The sequence below is a fragment of the Adiantum capillus-veneris genome, chromosome 15, assembly GCF_014529385.1.
Source record: "Adiantum capillus-veneris isolate H3 chromosome 15, ASM1452938v2, whole genome shotgun sequence".
Lineage (NCBI taxonomy): Eukaryota > Viridiplantae > Streptophyta > Polypodiopsida > Polypodiales > Pteridaceae > Adiantum > Adiantum capillus-veneris.
Window position 1 is genome coordinate 76,268,836 of NC_140945.1, and position 11,151 is coordinate 76,279,986.

The window sequence follows — 11,151 nt, forward strand, 5'->3', positions numbered from 1 at the left end:
CATGATGATATTGTTATGACCATGGGTGAGAGTTTTCATGATGAGTTTGCTAGTCAGGGATGCTGCAGAACATATGTTGATTGGCTGTATGCCGAATGCTACGTCCTAATAAAAGGACAAAACATTCTAGATTTGCTTCCTATCCGAATGTTGTCACTTGGAGCACGCCAAGAGCAGGATATGCCCAACATGGCTATGGCAAGGAAGCTCTGGGTTGTTTTCAACAAATGCGAGTGAGGGCCTTTCTCCAGATGCTGTCACCTATGTGTGCACCTTGAACACCTATGGAACTGCACAATACTTTGACATGGGCAGGAAATATTATTGTCATGTATGCTGAACGCGACATCTTCATGTAAGTGCAAAGAGGACATGGGTCAGAGAATTCACGATATGCCCAACATGACCGTGGCACAGAATGCTAGCATTTGGATGTGTCGAATGCTTGCACCTTGAAGACTTGTGGCATTGTGAAGAAGCTCCGGGCTGTTTCCAAGTGCAATCACCTGTGCTTGCACCTTGAAGACCTGTGGCATTGTGGAGAAGCAATCACCTACGCTTGCCCCTTGAATGCACGTATAGGAGATTACACCTAGAAAGGGCCGGCTTCTGGTCAGGGGTTGCACGTCTCGTTCCTTGGTGCCTTGGTGGATATGCATGTATGCCGTCCTCACGAAGGAGCAAAATGTTCTTCATGAGGTTCTTGTCTGGAATGTTGTTTCCAAGATATACACAACATGGTCGTGGCAAGGAAGGTCTGGGCTATTTCAATGAATGCGCAGTGAGCGTTTCTCAGTGGACAAAGCCTTTTGGAATGCACATACAGGAGGTTATGCCCAACAAGGGCTGGCTCGTAGTCAGGGGTTGTTGAAGAAACATGTCCTACTTGGTGGTTCCCTGGTTGACATGCATGCTAAATGTGACGTCCTTAGAAAGGCACAAAATGTTCTTCATGAGCTTCTGGTCAGGGTTGTCGTCACGTGGAGTGTATTGTTTGCAGAATATGCCCAAGATGGCTGCGGCAAGGAAGCTCTGGGCTCTTTTCAGTGGATATAAACTGAGGGTTTCTTGGCAGACGAAACCTCTTGGAATGCAGTTATAGGGGGGATATTCCCAGCAAGGGTTGGCTTCTAACTAGGGGCTGTTCTAGAAATATGTCTACTTGGCGGTGCCTTAGTCAATATCTATGCCAAATGTGGCGTCCTGATGGAAGCACAAGATGTTCTTTATGAGCTTCCTATCCAGGATTTCGTCATGGAGTGCGCTGATTGAAGGTATGCTCAGCCTGCTGGCTGTGGCATAAAAGCTCTGGGCTTATTTCAACAAATTTGGATTGAGGGACCAGGGTTTCTCAGTAGACGAAGCCTCTTGTAATGCACTTATAGGAGGATACGCCTTGCTTGGCAGTGCGTTGGTCAAGATGTATGCCAAATGTGACTCACGAAAGCACAAAAATCCTTCATCAACTTCTTCTGTCATTTGGAATACCCATATAGGAGGATATGCCCAGCAAGGGCTAGCTCGTAGTCAAGGACTGTTGCAAAAACATGCCTGGCTTGGTGGTAACTTAGTTGACATGTATGCCAAATCTGGCGTCCTCACGAAAGCACGAAAAGTTCTTCAGGAGCACTTAAAATTCAGCTCTAGGAAGATATCCCCAGCAAGAGCTGGCTCATATTGTAGAAACATCTCTTACTAGGCAGTGCCTTGGTCGACATATATGCCAAATGCTGTGTCTGCACAAAAGCACAAAAAGTTCTTTGATGTGATGCACAATATAGTTGGAGCTTGATGACATTTGCTTTGCTGAAGTACTTTGTAGTTTGAAGCTGCCAGCAAGAGGCTAAATGAGTGTATGAAGTCATGGATAACAAGAGGCTTTGCAGTCGGGAAAGCCCTGTCTAGAAAAATGCGTGAAAATCTGGTAGGATAAAGGTTTCGATGGGAAAGGCGAAGTAGGGGCTTGAAAGCCCTTGAAGTAGGTGCTTCCTGTGGAGGTAGGCAGGGTCACTATTCTCTGCAGTGGCATTGCCGAGCGCACACAGGCAGGCTACAAGATTTTCTTCCTTGTAACCCACATCCTCCTACAATACTTCAGCGAAATCAGAAAAGGGATAGCCAGATGAGATTTGCAGTGAGGTTGCTGTGCTTCTAAGCTCATAGCTTGATACCTGTAAATGCTGCTGAGTCTGCCATCATCTGGGCTCCCATCTCTCCTGACCAACATGGGAGTGTCGAGTCTGGATCTGACTGACACAGATTCTAGGAGTTTTGTACCCTAGAAGGCATGGTCGTCTCCTCGCGCTGATCTCTTCAGCCTGGTGTAGAGGCTGTAGTCCACCTGTACCGTGCCCAATGCATGTAGTCTCTTGTCTGGTTGATGAGGACCACTGACTTTGTGTAGCAATAGGGAATTTTTTGTTTCAATCTGCTAATTTAAGGATATGCATAGCATGTATATGGCAATGAAGCTTTCTATTGTTTTTAGTAGGAGATGCCCAGCAAGGGCTGGCCAAGGAAGTTCTGAACTGATTTTGTCGGATACATCAAGAGGGGGTCTCCCCAGTGGTATCTGATTCTATAAGTGAATTGAATGCTTGCAGTCACTCACTGAAGTCTAGTGTGAGAGCACCACATTTGGCATATATATATATATATATATATATTTTTTGACCAAAGCATGTCCTAGCACAACATTTTTCCAACAGCCTCTACCTGATCTACGTCTTACACAATGCCACGGTCATTCAAGGTACATGTATAGATGCTTGCATCTGCACAACGGCCTTTTTTGCCTCATATCTGGTAAACCAGTCCAGAGCTTCCTCGCCACAACCATGTTGTACATCTTGTAGTCAATGCACTCCAAGAGACAACATCTCAGGCAAGGAGCTCATCCAGAACTTTTGAGGTTTCGTAAGGGCGCCACATTTGGCATGCATGTCAATCAAAACACCTCTAACATGTTTCTCCAATAGCCTCTGTCTAGCATTCTCATATATGATATAAGTCTTGCACAATGCCACAGGCCTTTAAGGTGCATGCATAGCTGATTGCATATGGAGAAGAGCCACTTTGCATCTGGTGAAAACAAATGCAAATAGCCATAGGCCTACAAGGTGCATGCATAGGTGATTGCATAAGGAGTGGTGAAAACAGTCCAAAGCTTCCTTGCCATGGCCATGTTGGGCATATTCTGTGATCAATACACCCCAAGAGATGACGAAACGGGCACGGATTTGATCTAAAACTTTTCAAGATTTTGTGAGGGTGCCACATTTGTCATACAACCTCCAAGAAGAACATATTTCTTGAATAGCCCTTGACTAGCAACCTCATTGAGAATTCTCTCACCCACAGCAAGGTCTTGCACAATGCCACATGCCTTCAAGGTGCATGCATAAGTGATTGCATCTGTTTCCGCTTCGCATGTTTTGATTTAACAGTTCAGAGCCACGTTGGGCATGTCCTACAATCGATGCACTCCAAATGATAACATCTTGTGCACGGAGCTGATTGAGCCATTTTGGGTATATCCTGCAATTGATGCACATCAAGAGACATCATTCCATGCACGGAGCTGATCGAGAGCTTTTCCAGATTTTGTGAGGGCGTCACACATCGACCAAGCACCTTCAAACACAATCTCCAGCAGCCCTAAACTAGCAATGACATCGTAAATTCTCTCCCATGGCAATGTCATGCACAATGCCACAGGCCTTCAAGGTGCATACATAGGTTATATGCATCTAGAGAGAGACTATTTTTGCTTTGCATTTTGTGAAAACACTGTCCAAAGTTTCCTTGACAGAGCTATGTTGAGCATATCCTGCATACGACGCAATCCAACAGACGACATCTTGGGCATGGAGCTGATTCAGGACAATTTGAGCTCTCACGAGGGCGCATACATATTGACCAAAGCACCTCAAAGCACGACCACAAGGAGTTTTAGCAACCTTTTTAGTTGAAAAAGAGTTTTATCCAAGTTTTTTTTCACACATGAGAGAAAGTATCCTTTATGAGAAAAGCGGTGAGAAATTTTTTTCCAATCGTTGGAAAAACAAAGCTCAGATGAGAAAGATTTTCTCACGCAGTCATCCACACATGAATTTTTCTCACATTTGGTACACCCTAATGCCAACATGAGAAAACTCACATGAATTTCTTCAATGTGGAAAATTTTTTACATGTGAGACTTTTCTCATTAATATATCGCTTGAGAGTTAGGTCGCGCCAAAGATTAAAGCTATAGCGGGAAGGGAAAAGGTGATCACACTCAAGACATAAGGGGAGAGTGCACTAAATTGCGATACTTACATCTTGATTTATCTATAGCTTAATCTACTCATATTTGAGGTGATGAGATACTTATTAGAGAGCTCAAAAAGCCATCTTAATAAGATAGATTCCCTACCTTGCTACCCTTGCTACCTCTGAACGCAACAGTTCTCTTATACAAAATAAATTTTCCTTTCATTATAGTATTCAAGCTAGCATCTTATAAATCAAATATTGCTTGCCAGATTCAAAATTTAACTTTCAAGCATGCTCACAAAACATACATTTAGTCAAAACTACGTTCACAACAACATCTACATTCACGTCCAAATTTTGGATCTTTCACTTCTCAAGATAAGCATACCCGTAGTCAACCCATATTCAACTGCATCAACATTTACAAAACCACCAACTTTTAAATTCAGGTCTTACCATGATTTATGTGCCTTATACGGTTAAATCACTTCTTGCACCCAACTCTAAGAGTAAACACCCCTTCACATCTTTAACTTATAAGGACAATAAATCATGGCAACCCAAAACAAGCACAATATTCTTAGAACATGAGTATTCTAGAATAACGACAAAGCTTCACAAACTCAAAAACGATAACATAAAGGAGCATTCTTGTCCCATAAGTACTCTCGATGTTTGAAGAAACAGAAGCACTGGACATAAACGATTTGATTTGTTTGAATAAAATGATGATTGTCAAACATTCAAGCTCACAACAATGATAACATTAAAGCCATCATCAATTAAAAAAACATCCATACATAGCCCAAAGAGACATATGTCAACAAAGAGCAATTACATTAACACTCACTACATAGAGGCAATAATTCATTAGTCAATCCTCACTATGAATTTGAAGGTTTCAATGCGACTTGCACCATTGATTCAACTTTCAACACCTCCAACTCTTGCTAAAACAAAAACCGTTACCTTACATGGGAAATAATAGCTAGTAGTACATATCCTCGTAGTTATCATGAGAAAACGAAAACAAAGTTGCAAATCATTAAAGATTGTCCGCTTGTAAGAAAGCAAGCCACTTAACACCTCGTGTAAATTTCTTCTAATAAAGATGGTAACCAAACTTATTACACAACATCAAAACAACTCCTAGAGAAAATAAGCCCCTAAAATTGATGCACATTTGCAAGAAAAAAAAAGTTACGCGAACTAGTCTTAAATTTGACAAACAACAATATTTCAAACTAATAACAAATACCTTACCCACCCAAGTGTTCAAAAGAACCGTCAACACAACAAGACTTCTAAACTATTGAATCTTGATCTCAATACAAAATTGCATCCACATAGTACATACTACAAATGTGTAAGATGTCTTCTAAGATCTTCTATATGTCTAAGCAACGTGCAAGAGAAAAACAATAAAGTACTAGTTAGGTCACTAAGATTGATATACTTATAACAACAATATGCTATATGTTGTAAGCCTTGCAAAAGGAAAAATAGTGACACACCTTCTTGCATGACTAGATATACATGTTTCCAATCAACCCAAGATTCTCCATGGTGCTCCTCCACCCAAGCTAGAAGAGCCCTTTTGTGATTTGTGTCCACGTCCCTTACAAAGGCATTACTATTTGATGTTTATGATAGCTTGGCAAGAACAAGCTAGGTCACCTTTCTCCAACCATGGGGGAATGCAGCCAATCTTTCCATGAAGTAAAAGTCTTTTGCAAACTACAAACCACTTGTCTCATAAACAACATCTTTGTCATCACTAGATGTAGATAGCCAAAAGAACTTATGTTTTATGCAATTGATAGGATCAATGATGAGACCACAATTACTCCTTTGACTTTTCTGAATAGCATATGCATCCCAAATATCTCATCAATATTATAGCTGATGTCAAGTAAACACTCTATAGTTGCAAAGATGTTGGTATCTCCTCGTTGCTCATGGATGAATATTTTCTTCAATTGGCTTCTAGAGATTATTTCCTCCTCTTCGCTCATAGAAGACCTTTGAAAGACAACAAAGTCACCGTTGTAGGTTTTAATCATTAAGAAAGATCTTAGAGTAAAAATTTCCCACTTGGTTGAATTTCATCAAGAGGAAAAGTATGCGCATCTTTTCTTGCCCAAAAGTCTATCATCCCCTTTTTCTCCATGATACTGAGATCAAGTATTTTTGGTCTTTTCGGCCCCACAAGTACTCCTTTTCTCTGAATCATGGTTTGGCATGGGCAAGAACTGAAGCGTAGACAAGCATCCCATACATCATTAGCCTTATTCTCTAACGATGTGTGAAACACACATTTCTTATGCATATCATAGCATAAGTCTTGCAATCTATTTCGTAAATCTTTTGGCAAAACCAAGCATGAATACACAAATTTGACATCCCTTGAGGCACTCGTGAGGCCATCCTTTTCAATGTGTAGTTGCTTATAAACTTGGGTGCATAAGACGCGACTGTGAAATTAGCTAGAAGATAGTTCATTTGACTTGTTATTTGTATGAATACTTAGGTATCCTGAAACATTACATTCATGAGAAAAGCATCTGTAACATCATGAGATCCATGGCAAATAATTTCATCCAAGATCTTTCCATGAGATCCATGGCAAATAATGTCATCCAAGATCTTTCCATGAGATCCATGGAAAATAATGTCATCCTACATGAAAAACATAGCACTTCACATACTTTGTGACAACAAATTAGATACAAACCACAACCTTAAGAAGCCATACCTGCTACATGCTCCAAAGGGGATGAGTTTGCTCCATAATATTCCTTGGATGAATACGCCATGATAGTAATAAGGAGCGATAAATTTCAATATATTCCTTTGTCCATCCTTTTTGCCTATTGCAATCAAAGAACATGTGTGATATATCTACTAAGAGCATTCATATTTGAATATCCTCCTCGCAAATCCCTTCCACAACATTTAAGATGTGTGGAAGACACCACTGCACAAAATTTTGACACTCCTCGGCTTTGAACATCTTAAAATGAATAGAAGCATTTTTTGGCCATATCCCTCCATGGATTATGGGATTTGGAATGTCCTAGCCACTTCATTGATTGCAATTACCAATGTCTATACGTCTCTTCACTTGTATTGATGCTAATGACATTAATCGCTTGATATACTTTTGAAACAAGTTGAGGTGTAGTATATGCATTATCATATACAAGGTCTTTGGATATATCAAATGCATAGAGATGATAGAGCATCCAAAGTATAGATTCACCTACCAAACCTCCATCTCTGAGTGTCTCTTCAGCCTTCTCTTTGGTTGGACATCTTTTAGCCATCCTGACAGCTTCCGACATATCATCTACATCTTTTTTCAAAGGCGGATATCTGCCTTGGAACCTATTATCATTGTAGACATACCACTGAAAACCATTGGTGTCACATACCAGCTCTACCTTTGCCCTGTCTCTTGTTCTGCAAAATGACATGCCTCCATCCTTGACTTGTCCTAGCTTGCACATAGGCTGGATGGTCTCTCGTGCAAGCCATAAGTAATCACCTTATCCTTGTTCATTCGCTTTGAAGATTCTCACAAATATTATCGTTGCCAACGGCATAATTGACCTCAAATCCACTCAAGAAAGATCTTTTGAGCTCACTTATCAAGGGATGAAGAAACGAAGACAGTACATCACTATGTTTCTTTTGCAAATCGTTATGTGACAAAGGTAAGAATAGTACTGGAATAGATCCAAGAATAGATGTAAATTCTAGGGGAGACCAGTGCCTAGAACCACCTCCCAACCTCTCGCTATATAGGCCAAGCTCCTAGCCCCTTTGCCCTAGCTGGATTCCCTTTCCACATTGCCTAGTCCGGCCCTTGGCCCGTCCATGACTCCCTGGCCTTGCCCTTGTCCTGACATTACTCCCCTCTTAAGGAAGAGTTTTCGTCCTCGAAAAAAAAAGGGGGAAACTTCTTCTTAAGAACACTAATGTTTTCCCAAGTGGCACCTTCCTCAGGTTGATCTTTCCACTTGATTAAAGCTTGTCGATGTACATGATGATGTGTACGTAAATCATGATAGTCGAGAATTTGCTCAGGTTCATGCGGTAAGGAAGGAGGTTCAACGAAATCGACCAAAATTTGTTGGTCAATGATGTTGTCGTCCCCATGTAACCGCTTACGTAAACGGCTTACATGAAACACCGGATGAATACGAGAATATGTAGGTAGCGATAATTTGTAGGCACGATCACCCACTCGCTTGAGTATCTTGAAAGGCCCACAATATCGTGGAGATAATTTAGGTGTTGGCCCAGTTTTCAGACTTTTTGAATGCTCTGGCACACGTAAAAATACTTCCTCCCCTTCCTCAAAGGTAACTTGCCGACGTTTCTTATCAGCGTACTTCTTATACCGATCCTGTGCTTGTCGGACATTCTGACGAGCGAGTTTCAGCATATCCATGTGGTCTTGGATAAAATACTTAACCTGTTGGAGTTTTTCAGTTGCCAACCCCACCGTAATAGGTGACGTAGGTTGAAAACCATACATGAGCATGAAAGGACTAAATCCAGTCGTGACATGCTTAACACTATTGTAAGCAAACTCAAGAAGAGGTAAATACTCTTCCAAGTCTGACTGTTTCTTGCTAAAGTATGCGCGTAGCATATCCTCTAGCACTTGGTTAACTCATTCAGTCTGACCATCTATTTTTGATGATCGGCTGTACTGAGGTTTAGTTGTGTACTCAACCGTTTAAACACAGCCCTCCAAAAATGACTGTTAAACTTGGGATCACGATCACTAACAATGTTACTTGGCAAACCATACAACTTGTATAGGTTGTCCACAAATAACATGGCTAATTCTGGAGTCTTAATCGTTGATTTGGTTGGAACAAACTTACATAGTTTAGTCAGCCGGTCTACGACCACCCATACTGAGTCATGACCTCGTATAGTGGTTGGTAAACCCACAATAAAATCCATAGAGATACTTTCCCATTTACCATTGGGAATCTCCAAAGGATGTAAGAGTCCTCCTGCTTTCAGGCGCTCTACTTTGGTAACCTAACATTTTTGGCAATGCAAGACATAATCTTGAACAAAGCCATGTAAACATGGCCAGTAAAACTGTCGTCGTACGAGAGCATAAGTCTTTCTAATACCTGGGTGCCCTGCACTTGGACTATCATGACATTCATAAAGAATTTGGCGCCGAATGTCTGTGTCTGTCGCTACACAAACTCTCCCCTTATGGAGTAGGTACCCATTGTCGATGGTAAATTTCTTCCATCGTTGTAGTTCATCACTCAACAGATGAGAACTATGTGTGGAGGTTAACGCTACACTACCATCATTTGTTGGAATTAGGGTTGCAGAGAAACGCGCAGAGATTGGAGAGGACGAAGGAAGCTCAAGGCACACAATAGAGAGTGTGTTACTTAGTGTCCAATGGAAAGATAGATAGCCCTAGAGTGATGGGCGTATATACAATGCTCGGGGGAAAAAACCTCCTAAAGAGGGAAAAAATGCCCCGGCGGTCCTAGTGTGTTCACACACATCACTACCACATGTATATGGTAACAAATCCCCTCTGGAGTGATGCGGTGAATACGAGCTGGCACATGAGTAAAGGGAAGTTCCATGCCCTGAGGACATGATCAGTCCACAAAGGGGAGTATGCCCCAAAGCTTGCGGAAAGATTCAAGGCTTCTCACGAGACAATGCCTTTGTGAAAAGATCTGCAAGGTTTTCCTGTGTTGGCACATAAGCCAAGTTGAGCTCTCCTGCTGAGAGCCTCTCCCTGACATAGTGATCTAATGCACCTCAATGTGCTTTGTGCGAGCAAGAAAAACTGGGTTCCTCGCAACTGCCAATGCGCTCTGACTGTCAGTGTAGATAGTGTTGGCAGTGTCCTATCCAACACCTAAATCATCCATAAGGCGTTTGAGCCATACACACTCAACCGTAGCTGTGAAGCTGCCCTATACTCAGCCTCACAACTCGAAGTGGCCACAGTAGGTTGCTTCTTGCTCAATCATGATATACATGAACATCCAAGCATGAAACAAAAACCACTTGTGGACACTCACGCGTCAAAACAACCCGCCAATCTAAGTCCGAAAAAGCATGTAAGTCTGGTGGCAATGATCCCCCCTTGGGATAAAACAAGCCAAGATGTAAAGTGCCACTAAGGTAGCGGAAAATCCCCATGACAGCCTGCCAATACTTAGACCATGGGCTATGCATAAATCTGCTGACCTATGAGACTGTAAACTGAATATCCGGCCTCGTGTTGCATACATAAATGAGGCAGCCAACAACAATTTGATAAAGAGTGACATCAGCAAGATCACCAACATCATGTAGACTCAACTTCAAACCTGCTTCCATGGGAGTGGCAATAGGTTTGCAATCCTCAAGTCCAAACTTACATAGCAATGTCTCTATGTAACTTTTCTGACACAAGGCAATACCACCATCACACTGCTTAAATTGTATACCCAAGTAATAATGCAACAGCCCCAAATCTTTCATCTTGAAAGTAGCATTCAAATCAGCCTTAAATTCAGCAATATGTCTCTCATTTGGTCTAGTGATCAACAAACCATCAACATAAAGAACCACAATGAGAAGTACATCACCCTCACGCTTTACATACAATGTGCTTTTTGTTGGACTGTTACGAAAGCCTCGTTTGACCAAATGAATGTCAGATTTCTCATACCAAGCACGAGGAGATTGCTTCAACCCATACAAAGCATTCTTACATCTGCACACTTTGTCCTCTTGTCCTTTTATGACAAAACCACGAGGCTGCGTTACATAAACTTCCTCAAATATGTCACCTTTCAAGAAAGCAGTAACAATGTCTGATTGATGTACATCCCAACCAAAATG

At 41.6% G+C, this 11,151-nt stretch overlaps 1 pseudogene; it reads right to left on the reverse strand.

Moving 5' to 3' along the window:
- Nucleotides 1–1,901: 1,901 nt before the first annotated feature.
- On the reverse strand, nucleotides 1,902–6,586 carry LOC147440916 (uncharacterized; annotated as a pseudogene).
- Between the last annotated feature and the right edge of the window lie 4,565 nt (nucleotides 6,587–11,151).